The sequence below is a fragment of the Onychomys torridus genome, chromosome 9, assembly GCF_903995425.1.
Source record: "Onychomys torridus chromosome 9, mOncTor1.1, whole genome shotgun sequence".
In the NCBI taxonomy this organism is placed as follows: domain Eukaryota; kingdom Metazoa; phylum Chordata; class Mammalia; order Rodentia; family Cricetidae; genus Onychomys; species Onychomys torridus.
Genome location: NC_050451.1, coordinates 108,743,616 through 108,759,211, shown reverse-complemented (window position 1 = coordinate 108,759,211; position 15,596 = coordinate 108,743,616). Strand labels below are relative to the sequence as shown.

At 44.0% G+C, this 15,596-nt stretch overlaps 1 non-coding gene across 1 annotated transcript; it reads left to right on the top strand.

Moving 5' to 3' along the window:
- The first annotated feature begins 13,879 nt into the window (after positions 1-13,879).
- Positions 13,880-13,986, top strand: LOC118591647. Its single transcript, XR_004945953.1, has one exon. It is a non-coding gene; the product is annotated as a U6 spliceosomal RNA (small nuclear RNA).
- The last annotated feature ends 1,610 nt before the right edge of the window (positions 13,987-15,596 follow it).

The following is a 15,596-nucleotide window of genomic DNA, read 5'->3' as shown; positions in this document are numbered from 1 at the left end:
AATTGACATTAAACAGCACGCTCCAATCATAAAGCTCCTAGTACAAGTCTTAGTTATAATCTGTGGAAGCACGGTCCTGTAGTAATGTTCCTAGCACAATGTCTAATTACCATATTTGCAGCAGGGAAAGCTTCTGCAGGGAACTGTATCAAGGGTCACACTAGAGAGTAAGTCAGGCATCCGGGCCTAGAGACATCCTCCAGATAAGGCTAGGTGGAGAGCAGGAAGCCCTCTGCCAGGAAGAGGGGGGATGTCCTCCACCTTGCTGAGTTTGGAGAGAGCTGCCAGGCCATGTAGACTGCAACCTCTGACCAGCAGGGCCTCCCAGCATCCAGTTTAGGGCCAGCCTGGTGTACATGAGGCCACACTGTCAAAGAACGAAAGAAAACAACAACAGCAAACCCACTACAATTTCCCCTAAAGGTGTAATCTAACTTTTTCTATTTTGAGTCATTTCCCTGTGTTTTATTGTCCTCTCAAACTTAATGAATGAGACAGAATGATATTTTAATGTGAAAAGTCTTAATGAAGTCATGATTAATGTGAATAAAGCTAAGAACATTGTGATGGTTAATTGTTGTAGTTAGAGTTCTCCTGCCTGGCCCACAGTCAGGACAAATCTCTGTTACCCGCCAGTCCCACAGTCACTCAGACCCAACCAAGTAAACACACAGAGACTTACATTGTTTAGAAACTGTATGGCCGTGGCAGGCTTCTTGTTATCTACTTCTTCTCTCTTAAATTAACCCATTTCTGTTAGTCTATACTTTGCCACATGGCTTGTGGCTTACCAGTGTCTTTACATGTTGCTTTTCATGGCGGTGGCTGGCGGTGTCTCTCTCCAGCCTTCTACTTCCCAGAATTCTCTTCTCTCTTGTCCCGCCTATACGTCCTGCCTGGCCACAGGCCAATCAGAACTTTATTTACACAGAGTGATATCCACAGCACTTCCCCTTTTCTTTTTTTTTAAGGAAGGTTTTAACTTTTACATAGTACAATTACATATAACAAAACAATTATAAAGCAAGAATTGCAGTTATAATATTATAGAAGATATCCTATCTATCTTATATTTGTGAGTCTAAGGTTTTATATTTAACTTATCTTTTATCATAATTGAGGAAATTATATCTATCTAGTCTTCAACCACACCAAAGACCTCAGAAGGATATAATATTACCTGAGAACCAAGAGAAGGATGCAAGCAACTTTCAGGAGTCTTATAGGGTAGACAGAGACAACTGGCAGCCTGGACAGTCACCTAATGTTCCTTTGTAAAGTTGGGGCATTTGTCTTCAGCCCACAGGGCTAGAGTCTCTTGGTCACTTCTCTCTGTGTTCTGTAGAATGTCTGGCAGTTTCCTCTGCAAAGCAGGAACCTGAAGGACCATTATGTCAAGCAAAGTTCAGTGGTCACCTTTCTATGGGTCCTGCATTTCCAGTCAATCAAGCAGTCCAGGCAAGAACAGTTTCTTGCCCAAATGGCTATTTTTGCCAAGGTGAAGATAAACTCAATATGAAGTATCTTCAATGCCCATCCTCCCCTCTGAAGTAAATCAGTGTTGCCAGGAGCAGACATGTCTCACTGTCCAGAAGGTCTAAATTTTAAAAATGTTTTAAATGCCATATTATGTAGACCATTGAAGTGTTTGAAAATTACCTGTCTATCTGAAATATATCTATGTATACCTAGAACTTAACTAACATGGCTACAAGTATGATTATCATAGATGACTAATTATTAATCTATTTTTAATTATCCATTACAATTTTAAATGAGCTGTACAAACATAATACCTTAAACACGATTAGAAATATACACACAGTATAACAAAATTAACTTTAAGTTTGTATCAATAGACTAAAATCTATACCAATGTAAAACATTTTAAATGAGTTGTTGCTCTTTTAGAAGTAAGTTCATTAATTTACCCTTTCATCCTATCATATCTATATCATATCCCCTTTTTATCTTTAGAAAGAGATTGCATTTATAATCAACCTGTTTTAAATAAAATAGTGGTTTTTCTCTGTCCCACACCAGAGGGCTCTTCTGATTTGGGACACAAGAAGCTCTTAACCTTTTATTTTAACAATGTGCTTGGGTTTAGAGGAGTGAGCCAATTCCATCTCCAAAGCCAGCTGGGAATTTGGGCATAGTTTTTCTTACTACTTCCTGCTGGAGGGGGGCGCTGTATCTTATGAGGACACAAAGAAAATTTTAGGATTATGGAGTAGTCTGTGAGTGTGAACCTCTGAGCCAGTTACCTTGAAACCATTCTGGATGTTGGATCATCTGGGCCATGGTGTCATCAGAGACCTTTCAGGTGGTCTTGGCTGATCAAACCTGATGTATTTTAATCTGGAACAAATCCATAGCCTCTGGCTTTCTGTAGAAACAAAAGCAGAGACTCTTTTCCAAAGCAACATATCCTTATATCCAAATTTTGAAGTCAAGGTACCTTTAAAATTTACATATTTGTTTAACTCAACAGCTTTTATGATCAAATCTTTTTCTGCAGTTAAAAATCCCAAAGACAGGACAAACCTGATTCTCTGTGTAATGTCCATCTTTGTAAGACTGAAACGCCTCTGTGGCTGCTGGCTCCGCCCACCTCAGCTTCCCAACATGGCGGTGGTACAGTTAACCGCCAGCTCTGGGTCTGGAGCCATGTGTACCATCAACTATCAGAAGCAGTTCTATCAAAGCAGTGTGACCCAGAAACTTTTTTTTTTTTTTTCAAACTAGCAAAGGCTAAATCTACCACTCAGCAGAGTAAAATGTCCCTTGTAGACTCCTCATTCCCGCCACACTGCAGGTCAGACGCACACTCCAGGAACCCGCCATAGTAGCTCAAACCGGCAGGCTGCCGCTAACTTGAGAGAGACAAGTAGGAAGCTGTTTCTAGCTCTGTTTTAGAATCTTTTTTCTCAGGTTTTAGGTAGAAATTCTTGCCAACACGTTGGGCACCATTTGTAGTTAGAGTTTTCCTGCCTGGCCCACAGTCAGGACAAATTGTCATTGTCAACGTGACTACATTTAGGTGGGTTCACCCAGGAGACCTACTCTGTGCATATCTGTAAGGAATCTAACAGAAAGACTGAACCAGAAGGAAATGCCCACTCTGAACCAGGTACACAGTCACATGGGCTGGGGTTCTGGACTTGATAAAGGAGAAGGAGAATGCTGGTCTGAGCACCAGCATCATCTCTCTGCTTCCTGACTATGGATGTAATGTGGCTCACCGCCTCATGCTCTTGCCACCATGCTTTCCCACTGTGATGACTGCACACAGTGTGACCAGCTGCCTCATGCTCCTGTCACCATGCTGTCCCACTGTGATGACTGCACACAGTGTGACCAGCTGCCTCATGCTCCTGTCACCATGCTGTCCCACTGTGATGACTGCACACAGTGTGACCAGCCGCTTCATGCTCCTGTCACCATGCTGTCCCACTTTGATGACTGCACACAATGTGACCCACCACCTCATGCTCCTGTCACCATGCTGTCCCACTTTGATGACTGCACACAATGTGACCCACCACCTCATGCTCTTGTCACCATGCTATCCCACTGTGATAATGCACACAGTGTGACCAGCTGCCTCATGCTCCTGTCACCATGCTGTCCCACTGTGATGACTGCACACAGTGTGACCAGCCTCCTCATGCTCCTGTCACCATGCTGTCCCACTGTGATGACTGCACACAGTGTGACCAGCCGCCTCATGCTCTTGTCACCATGCTTTCCCACTGTGATGACTGCACACAGTGTGACCAGCTGCCTCATGCTCCTGTCACCATGCTGTCCCACTGTGTGACCAGCCGCCTCATGCTCTTGTCACCATGCTTTCCCACTGTGATGACTGCACACAGTGTGACCAGCCACCTCATGCTCCTGTCACCATAAAATTTACCGTTCAAATCTGGCAGTATAAAACTGGAGAGATGGCTCAGCAGTTAAGAACACTTACTGTTCTTACAGAGGTCCCAGGATCTATGCAAGACAGCTCACAGCCATCTGTAACTCTAGCTCCAGAGAATCTGATACTCTCTTCTGTCCTCCGTGGATAACAGGCATGCATGTGGTGCAGAGAGAGATACTCAGGCAAACACTCATACACAATAAAATAAAAATAAATGAAAAACAACAACAACAACCGTTAAGCACTTTTTAGTTGACCCTTCATTGCTTCTGTATCAACCCCTCTGTTAAGCTGTTTTAGTGTTCTGGTTGGATCTCAGAAACCAGAGTTCAAGGAAGCATATTTAATCTACCTGATACAATACCTCAGTGCCCGTAGCAATGCCGTGAACCTGGTATTTACCCAGTAAATACTGAGGTTATCTGTTGCCTGGTAACAGAGGAGGCTAAACTGATAAATGGAAATAGGACAGTGAAAATGTTGAGGGTCACACTGAATTTTGTCAGAACAGTAAAACTAACGTAAAGCATCTTGGGCAATGAGTGATGTCTACACCCTTCATAAGATCAAGGATACGACCATGAAGCTCAGTGAAGAGGAGATTCGGGAGCTAGCGCACCTGCTGAGCAATGATGAGAAGAGGGAGACAACCTGCTTTTCCCCATCATGCCAGCTTGGCTGAAAACAGTATGGAAATTCTTCATTGGGACTTTTGTCCAGAGTCTGATGGCCTTGCTCAAGGGGATCTGCCTCACCACTGATAGTGTTTTCTTTTCTTTTTCATTAAAAGTTCTTTGTATTCCATTCTATTTATTTATTTGTGTGTATTAACACACCATGGCATGAGTGTGGATGTTAGAAGGCAGCTCTCAGGAGTTGGTTCTCTCCCACCATGTGGATTCTGGAGATGACTCAGGTCATCAGGCTTGGCAGCAAGCCCCTTTACCTCTACCCATCTCACCAGCTCCTCTGTGGTGTTTTGAATGTAACTGGGCCCCATAATCTCAGAAGGTGTGGCACATAATCTCACCAGGAGGTGTGGCTTTGTTGGAGTGGGTATGGCCTTGTTGGAGGAAGTATGTCACAGTAGGGGCGGGCTTTGAGGTTTCCTATGCTCAGGGTACTGCCCAGTATCTCAGTTGACTTTCTGTTCTTTGCAAAAAAAAAAAAAAAAAAAAGATGTAGCCAGCACTACGTCTGTCTGCCTGCACTCTGTTATGTACCCCATCATGATGATAATGGACTGAACCTCTAAAACTGTAAGCAAGTCCCTCCATTAAATGTTTTCTTTATTAGAGTTGCCATGGTCATGGTGTTTCTTCACAGCAATAGAAACCCTAAGACACCCTCCTTAGTGTGTGTGTGTGTGTGTGTGTACATGTGTGTTGTCCAGAGGAGTGCTTCCAACATCATCCTCAGGAATGCTGTCCATATATTTGGAAACAGTATTTCTTTGGTATGGAGCTCACTAATTAGGCTATACTAGCTTACCCATGAGCTCCAGGGATCCTCCTGTCTGTGCTTCCTAGTACTGGGATTTCAGGTGTGTCCCTTCATAGGTGGTATTTTTATGTGGGCCCTTGTGCTCACTGGGCAAGCACTTTCCTGACTAAGCAAACCCTGACCCCAGCCCTGGGGTTTCCTCTTCCTCTCTTAGAAGCTGTGGAATTATCAGGCAGGCTGCCCAGGACAGGTAATGGTGGTATGGTGGCCTTTTAGGGGTAGTTGGAGTTAGATGCAGACCTTAGGAAGGGGAAAAAGCAGAGAGCGGCATTTCTTGGGATGCTTCCTGGTAGATGATCCCTTCCTGTAAGCCATCATCGATATGCTGTGTCTTCCTCAAGCATCCAGACACACACCAGGGTGTGCAATCCTGTCTGGACCACTCATGACTCCAGATGGACAGTGCAAAGTCCCAAGCTGCTTCTAGGGGTCACTGCTGCTATGAGTCACTTGTCTCTGCTGCTGGAATGCCCCTTCAGGATATAGATACCATGATAATGTTTTAGCACAGCAATGAGCAATGCTCACTCACAAGAGTGGAAGGTTTTCCCCCAAGCTGAGGCTGCATGCCACTCTCTGGGGCTGAGACAGAGGTAAGGCAATCCTGAAGACACTGCTTACATCTTCTTCTTTTCCCAGCTTCTTCTGGATCTTCCTGCTTCCCCAGGGTGGCCCAATTTTGACTGAAGATAAACTTTACAAGCTCCCTCTTCAGAGCCCTGCTTTTGGGCTCTTTCTAAAAAAAAAATAAAAAACAAAAAACCAAAACCCAACCAACCAACCAAACAAACAAACAAAAATATCCAGGCTTTGTCTCTAAGGCAGTCATCACATGCTTGGGTCAGTTAGAAGCATTTGACTTTGGAAAGGGAGCAAGCACATGCTCAATAATGCAGATCACAGAGCACCCTGGGAAGGCTCCACAGTGGGTATCATGGGAAGCATGGGGAAGATGCTAATTTTTTTTTTTTTTTTTTTTTTTTTGGATAGGCTTTTTCTGTGTAGTCTTGGCTGTCCTGGAACTTGCTCTGTAGACCAGGCTGGCCTCAAACTCAGAGATCCACCTGCTTCTGCCTCCCAAGTGCTGGGATTACAGGCATATGCTATTGGGATTATATCTCTAGTAATCCATGGAGTCTATTTAAGAGCAAAGGAACTTATTTAGGGGTTAACTCACAAGACAGAATAAAGGAGTTTGTTGCAGGACCTTGGAAGGATGAGGCACAGTCCAATGCTGTTCTCTGGCAAACTCTGCCCTGGTCCCGTTCTAGCATCCAAAACCACAAGGTAGTGAAGAAAAACTGCATATGTGCATCCCACGTCTTAAGGGTCCCCCAGCGGCCACACCCGAGGGGCATGTACCTCAAGATCATAGGCAGGTGTAACAGTTACCTGCTACCTCACTGTGGCCAGCCACAAGAATATGATGCAGGGAGTCCAGCTGTATATAATAAACTATACCTTGACCGACCAAGGGTTCTTCAAGTGGGAAGCCATTTATCACGGAATATTTGGTGTTATTCAGCTGCTCCTTGTGATGATTTCTTGTGCTCATAATTCCCACAGAATGTGTATATGTGAGCATCCTGCTTGGGCCAGTACCTGGATAAGGTCACATAGGCAGAGCCTACTGCCTCTGAGCTCCCTGCTCCCTTTTTAGCATTTGAATTGGGTAGCTACCTTTTGAAAATTTCCCCTTTAGCTAGGGCCAGCCCCAAACAAAGCATTGAAGGACTAGCAGGGAACAGAATAGTGGAGACCATACCTTCCTTGCCTTTAGGCCTAGTGGCATCCCAGAACAACTGATTGAGAACAAAGGAGGTTTTTATATATCTGAGAGGTGTGAAAGGTGGAACAGGATTCCTGAGACACAGAACCGAACTGCATGGCCAGAGAAAAGAGAAGACACAGAGATTCTGTAGAGGGTAAGGCAGATGTCCTGTAGAGTTTTCTGAGAGCCAGGAGCATGGAACTAGGAAGGAGAGATGGAGGACGAAGGAACAGAGGATGAAGATGAGGTCAAAAGTGTAGGAGCTTACTAAAACTATGAGGGCAGGAAAAATTGAAACAGAGAGGAGCTGAATGTGAGGACGGAGCTGAAGCTGTGTAGATAGAATTTTGTCATAGAGGAATGAAGTGAACGGACAAAGGGCTTGGTGTACTTAGATTTCGCCCCCCCCCTGAAAACAATTCTTGCCATTTGTAGTTTCTCTTCTGGGCCCCCTGGGAAGAATATTATTAAGGTTGGTCCATCAATATATCTGAGCCCTCACTAAAGATGGTGTGATGTGAATATCACTCTGTATGTTGTGAATGTGTTGCTCTGGTTAATAAATAAAATGCTGATTGGCCAGTAGCCAGGCAGGAAGTATAGTATAGGTGGGATAAGCAGAAGGGGAATTCTGGGAAGAGGAAGGCTGAGTCAGGAGTCACCAGCCAGACACAGAGGAAGCACGATGTGAAGGCAGAACTGAGAAAAGGTACCAAGTCACATGGCTAAACATAAATAAGAATTATGGGTTAATTTAAGTGTAAGAGCTAGTCAGTAGTTAGCCTGAGCTAATGGCCAAGCAGTTTTAATTAATATAAGCCTCTTTGTGTTTACTTGGGTCCAGATGGTCACAGGGCCATGGGAGCTGGGCAGGACCAGGAAAACTTCAGCTACAGTGGTGCTTCAGGACATGGCTCAAACAGGTACCACTACAGTATGCCATCACCGCTGTGCACCGCTGGGCTGAGATGGAAGATTTTTACTTGTTTTATGTTTTTAATTGTTTCAATGCACAGGTATTTCTGTATTACTAAAAGTTTTTCTTTAAAAAATGACTATATTGGTGTTTTCCTTTACAATGCACATACATCATAAAATTTATCAATGTCTTTTTGTTGTTCTTTCAAAGTATTTTATTAATTCCTTGAGAACATCATGCATGTGCACACTGTATTTTGATCATATTCAACCTTCCCCCTCCCTCCCTTCTTTTTTTTTTTGAACCCAGGCCCTTGCACATGATAGGCACTCTACCACTGAACTATACCCCCCACTTACTTCTTTTCTCTTGAGAAAGGGTCTCATGATTGCTTCTGAAAGGTCTTGCCAAGGTTCACAGGCTGACCTGGAATTCTTCTCTAGCTCACTCAGGCATTGAACTCAGGATCCTCCTGTTTCCACCAGGCCTGTCGGCAGAAGTTACCATGTGTCATACATGTGTGTCATTGCCTTGAGACAGGGTTTCTCACAGAACTGAAGCTCACTGTTTTGGCAAGGCAGCCAGTGAAGTTCCCACACCTGCCTGCCCACCCAGACCAGGCCTGATGCTCCAGGTACATCCAGCTTCAAATGTGGCTCAGAGCGATTCCAATCAGGTCCTCAGGCTTGCACAGCAAGAGTTCTTACTCACTGAGCGGTCGCCTAATCCCACCACCATTCTTTCTGTCTCTGTGAATTTGACTCTTCAAGATACCTGATGTGGCATTTGCTCAGTGCCCGGATTTTGTTTGTTTTGTTTCTGAGATGGGGTCTCTCTGTGAAGCCCTGACTGTCCTAGAACTCACTCTGTACACCAGGCTGGCTTCAGACTCAGAGATTGCATGCCTCTGCCTCTGCCTCCCAAGTGCTAGGGTTGAAGGTGTACACCACTGTGCCCTGCCAAGCCCTTTCAAGGTAAACAAAACAGGTAAAATAGGACTGCCCATTCAGAACTGACTTTGAATTCATCTCAAGAATGATCAGTCTTTGATAATGCAAAGTAAATTTGTATATACTATAAGAGAGAGATGGCTCAGCAGTTAAGAGCACTGATTGCTTTTCCAGAGGACCTAGGTTCAATTTCCAACATGCTGTGGGAGGATCCTTCTGTATACTGTGAATGTGTGTTGTTCCCATTGGTTGATTTGGCCTATAGCCAGGTAGAATAAGGCTGGATGGGAAAGATGAATGGAGATACAGGGAGAAGGAGGGCAGAGTTGGGGGAGACGCAAGCCAACCACCCAAGGAACAAGATGCCAAAGGACCAGTAAGCTATGGGTCATGTGATGGTGCATAGATAAATAGAAATGGGTTAATTTAAATGTAAGAGCTAGTTAGTAATAAGCCTGAGCCATTGGCCAACCATTTATAATTAATATAAGCCTCTGTGTGATAATTCAGGAAGGGGCTGCAGGATGGGTGGGACTGAGAAAAGCCTCCATTTACACCAGCACCTACATGGTAGCTCATACCTGTCTGTAATTCCAAGATCTGACACCCTCATACATGCAGGCAAAATACCAATGCACATTTAAAAATATATGTGTAATAAGCAGGAGTTCTTCTTACACAAATGACTCTCGTCCAGTGCCCAGCCCCTTGCTGTCCCTTGCTATGGTTTGTACACCTTGGGCTGGAGGTGACTCCCCTAAGGTGTTGGATGTTTTGTGCTGGTGACTTTGATGAGTCAATTTTGAGTTTAATTATTAAAAATATGTTCTCTTGGAGATACTTTAAAGACATCTTAAAACTTGCTAAGTTGTCAAACTGTTAACTGTACTAAAATGTGCAAGGAAGCCATTCTGTACATTATCTGCACCATCCCAAACAGCGCTGGCTCTGCAGTACATGTCTCTGAATTCCCCTCTGCTCACTGAAAGACAAAATGAAATGAAAAGGTCCTGCCTGAGCTGGACATTCCTGAAAAAGTGGCTTGCTGGCATGGGCTGGTTGGTGTCTTCTAGAAAGACATTGATGTTCATCTGAAGCGCAGGTACCCATTGCCCACTGCCCAGGCACAGGCTTGGCCTGCCTTGTAGGGCTGTTAGGTTCCTGAGTGGCCCTGCAGTGCTGTGTTCCAGAGCACACAGGTTGTTTCTTTGCTGAGGGCTCCTCACTGACAGGCTGGGAGCAGCTCTCTCCACCCTCTGATAAAGTGTTTTCTCTTTTAAACCTAGATCCTGTTTTTACTTCCTTAGCAATCTCACATCTGGTATCCTTTAATAATTTTATATGCTATGAATGCCTCCAGGAGAAGACAGCACATGTGCTAGGGATGATTTTATGCAAAAGGAAGTAAAAGAGATGATTTTGTATAAAAACATCTTGTAGCCAGAGCAAGCATAATGGGAAGAGTCTGCGGTAGATGAAGACAGATTACACTTCATTTTTACACAATAGTAAAAACTCAACCATATCTATACTTTACAAATGTAATGAGATATCTGTGTTTAAGATACCATAATGGGGAGCTGAAGAGACGGCTCTGTGGTTAAAAGCTCTGGCTACTCTTCTAGAGGACTTAGGTTTGATTTCCCAGCACTCACATGGCAGCTCACAATCATCTGTAACTTGAGTTCCAGAGGATCTAATGCCCCTCTTTTGGTCTTTGCAGACACCAGACACTCACATGGTTCACAGACGTTCATGCAGGAAAGCACTCATACACATTTAAAAAGAAAAAAAAAAAGATGGCACAATACTAACAGAGTCCTCTGACCTCCTCTCTAGAAAGGCCTCTAAGCAAGAGTGAATAGCAAAGGCATCTCTGAATAAATGAGGAGCAGCTCCAGTGTGAAGCTACAGTCTTCAAGGCAGAGTGGTCAAGTTCAATGCTGACAACATGAGTGGGGGCCTCACTGGAGATTTGAGAGCAAATTTTTCACGTTGTCAGCAAAGCAAAACCAGCCATTCCTGATTCAGAACAAAGGGAACACAGAGAACCACTTTGTTCTCTAGGAGCAATTTGCCAGTGAGGAAAGCAGAGAGAGAAAAATGTACTTTATGCATCACTGAAGTTACAGATCTGAATTGTGCATGCATATGTGTGTGTGTGTGTGTGTGTGTGTGTGTGTGTGTGTATGTGTGTAGATATAAACACTGTAACAAATAAAAATAGACAACTGAAAAAGCCCAGAGTTTATTCATAGGAGGCACAGTTTTAAAAACTTAACTGTGAACCGGATCCTCTGGAATTTCCCATAATATTTCTGCAGTTACATAGTATGAGAAGAACTGAAGGGTAGGGATGGTCCTCAGTGGTAGAGTGCTTGCTTGCCTCACATGTGTGAGACCCTAGGTTTAATTTCCAATTCTGGAAAGAAGGTGGAGGATGGAGGGACTGCTGTGGATGTTGTTTTGTATGCTGTGAATGTGTGTTGCTCTGATTGGTTGATGAATAAAGCTGTATTGGCCTATGGCAGGGTAGGATGAAGCCAGGTGAAAAAATACAAGAGAGATAGGAGGAAGAGAAAGGAGAGGCAGAGAGACGCCGTCCTGTCATCCAGGGAGCAGCATGTAATGGGATGCAGGTAAGGCCGCAGAACATGTGCAATACATACATTAATAGTTATGGGTTAATTTCAGATGTAAGAGCTAGCTAGCAAGAGGCCTGCCGTAGACTATACAGTTTGTAAATAATATAAGCCTCTGTGTGTTTACTTGGGTCTGAGCAGCTGTGGGATGGGCAGGACACTGGAAGAGGTGAAAGGAGGAGGAGAGAGGGAGAGGAGATTCAACAATAGCAGTCATAAAACTAGTAATTCATAACTTCTTATATTACAACAAATAATCATTATAATTATATAAAGATAGAGGAAAGAAGGAGAAATGGTAGATGAAAAAAATTCTTATCTGAAAAATGTTACTCCTGTGCAGCCTGGTGGAACATGCCTGTAATTCCAGCACTCAGGAGTGAGGCAGATCACTCAAGTTCAAGTTTCAGGCTAGCCAAGTCTATATATAGCAAGATTCTGTCATAAACAAATCAAGATACCTCAAAACAAATGACAAGTTGACTATACCATTAAGAAGTATAAAAGGACTGAGCAAATGATTTGGTCATTAAAGTACTTACCTACCGTGCAAGCATGGGGACCTGGGTTTCAGTCCCCAGCACCCATGTAAAAAGCTGGGCATGGCAGCAGGAGTCTATGACCCCAGTACTAGAGAACACAGGGGAGTAAAGTGGATCCCGGCAGCTTATTGGCTAGTTAGCTCTTCCCTAGATGACAGGTGGTAACCGTAAGCCAAATAAACCCTTTGGTCCTCATGTGGTGTTTGGTCAGTGTTTCATACAGCAACGGAAGCAAACTAGAGAGAGCTACCCCCATTGTGTGTTAGCTCATTCCTTTGTATTGCAGAGTACAATTCCATTATATGGATATACAATTAATTTTTCTTCTCATGTTGATGGGCACTAGAATAATTTCAAGTTTTAGAGTATTAAAACTAGGGAGTATAGACCATTGATATGCAAAGCCCTGGGCTCTCTCCCTACCCAAATGGTCACACAAGACTAAGGCTACCATGAGCATTCTTACATGTCTTTTTTGTGGATATGTTTCTGTTGGGAAAATTCCTAGAAGTGGAAAATAATGAGAATTGTACCCACTTTCAAGTGCTAGACAGAGATACCTAAATTCTGAACAATCAGGGTAAGAAGTAAGTGGCCCATTTAGAGAGCTCAGAAACATCTTTAGATCATGGTAGAACTGCAACCCCGCCCCCTTTCTTTTAGATGAAAATTGTTGCTGGGCTTGGTGGCACAGGCCTGTAATCCCAGCTATTGAGGAGGCTGAGGCAGAATGACCACTTTAGAGAACATGACAGTCGTTACCCAGTGTGAGCCCCCACTGCTTGGTGTTTAATGCTGTCTCCTATCCTGCCATTTAGGAACTTGACCTTGAATCCTTAACTTCCCTCATAACTCGGTTTAATCATATGTAACATGAGGTTTAAAAATACCACCCTCTTCATGAGGTTTTCCAACAGCTGAATGAAATAATGCATGCACAGTCCTTACCACCCTGCTGAACACATACAGTTGCTAAAAATATTAACTGTTACAAAGACCAAAATGCATCATCATACAACAGTCCAGCGAATTCTTTGTTAGTGTCCCGTTTTCCAGAGCAGAAGCAGTTTGATTTACTCAAGAGTGGAATTCAAACTTAGGTCTGTCTTGGCACTCAAGTGGGTTCTAATTCATAGTACATGAGATGGATTGTTTCTGTCTCTCATGGAGTAGATGAGTTAATCTCTATGGCAATCCTATTGCATGTTTTCTGGTGCTATTCCAAGAAGGAGGAGCTCTGTAGGAAAGCCAAATGATCACTAGAAAGGCAAGCAGTACAGATGAGGTCTCAGAGAAACTTAACTTGTTTTATTTTTGTGTTGTTTAATTTTTTAGATAGAGTCTCACTATACACCCTGGCTAGCCTGGAACTTGGTGTATAGACCAGATTGGCCAGAAACCCGCAGAGCTCCTCCTGCCTCTGCCTCCTAAAGGCTGGGCCTAACAGTGTGCACCATCACGCCCTGCTTGCAGTGGGTTTTGTTTTGTTTTTAATCCAGGGAGACTTAGATGTTCTAGGGCTCTCCAGTCTCTTGTGTTGTTTTGGAAATGATAGAAGTGAAGATCTGTTGTGGTTTTGTTTTTCATTTGCCTGTTTTTTTGTTTGCCTCAGTACATTTTACTTGTGCTGGCTTCAGCAGGACAAACACCAAAAGATGAATGATACAGAGAAAATTAGCATGGTTCCTGCCCAAGGATGACATACAAATTTGTGAAGTAGTCTGTCTTTAAAAACAAAACAACACAACATTTTATTTATTTACTTTGTGTGTAGGTGTGTGGGCCTGGTCTGCCATGCTGCACATGTGCAGGTCAGAGGACACCTTGAAGGAGTTGGCTCTGTCCTTCCACCGTGTGAGTTCCAGGGCTCAAACTTGGGTCATCGGGCTTAGTGGCGGCCTCCTTTACCTGCCTTCCTTTACCTTTACTGAGCCAGCTCATCAGCCTCTTTGCTTTCTTTTCCTCTCTCTAGTGCAGTTGGCTTACTACTGTAATGATGGCAAGATTACAGATGGTATATCCAAATAAGTTTATGAGAGATTTTGTGGAGGTGTGTGGTATATATATATATATAATCTCATGATTGTGCAGATGCACAAACAGACAAACTTCACATAAAGCATCTCTTTATTAACAATCTTCTGTAAGGGACTAGGTGTAGTCTGAGTTTTCCTGTACCAACCACCTCCTCTGACACAGAGGCTTAATATTACTTATAAAGACTTAGCCGATAGTTCAGGCTTGTCACCTCACGTCCTGCTTGGGGGCTGGCTGACACCTCCCTCCCTGACTCTGCTCTTCTCCATCCCAGCATCCTTAGTTTTTCCAGCTATACTTCCTGCCTGGCTGCCGACTGTCAGCTTTTTATTAACCAGTGAGCATACTACATATTCACAGTGTACAGAAGGATTATTCCACAGCAGCTAGGAAGCTGGCTCAGTAGGTAGAAGAGGTGTGCACCCATATGTGGAGGTGATAGCAGGTCATGTACCTCCTCCAGTCACTCTCCTGTTCTCTGTCTTATTCCCTTGAGGCACAGGCTCTCGTTGAACTGAAAGCTCACTGTTCCAGCTAGTCTGGCTGGCTGGTGAGCCCTCAAGATCCTCTGTCTTCATCCCAGGGTGCTGGAGTTACAGGCATGCACAGACATTCATGGCTTTTTAGGGGGATGCTGTGATTCGAACTCAGCCCCCCATGCTGAGCCATCTTCCCAACTCCTTGTGGAAGATTTCTAATAAAGAAATGCTTTATGTGATATTTGTTTGCCTGTTTTCCTTCCCTTTTTCCTTTTCTTCAGGGGTGTTGAGGATAAAAGTTAGACGTAATAGAGAAGTGTCTTACTGAACTACGTCCTCAGTCTGGCATTTTTTTGTGACAACATCTTATATATGTAACCCACACTGGCCTTGAACCACTGATCTTTCTGCTTCTGCCACCGTGATGCTGGGAACACAGGTGTGCTCACCACCCTAGCGACACGAGGGGTGTTTGTGAAAGTGCAGATAGAGTGAAGGCCCAAAGCATTGTGGGAACTGGAAACAACAGGAGTGACCCTGCATCATGGAGCATCAGGGGTATGTGTGTGTGTGTGAGTGTGTGTGTGTGTGTGAGTGAGTGAGTGTGTGTGTGTGTGTGTGTGTGTGTGTGTGAGTGAGTGAGTCTGTGTGTGAGTGAGTCTGTGTGTGTGTGTGTGTGTGTGTGTGTGTGTGTGTGTGTGTGTGTTGGCCTGTACAATGCAGAGGGGGAAGGTTGCTCAATTCGAATGAGTCCTGCCCTTTGGTGGAGGGATTGGAGTCATTTTTGATGACCTGGCAGGGGAAAGGCGGGGAAACACATTCCCT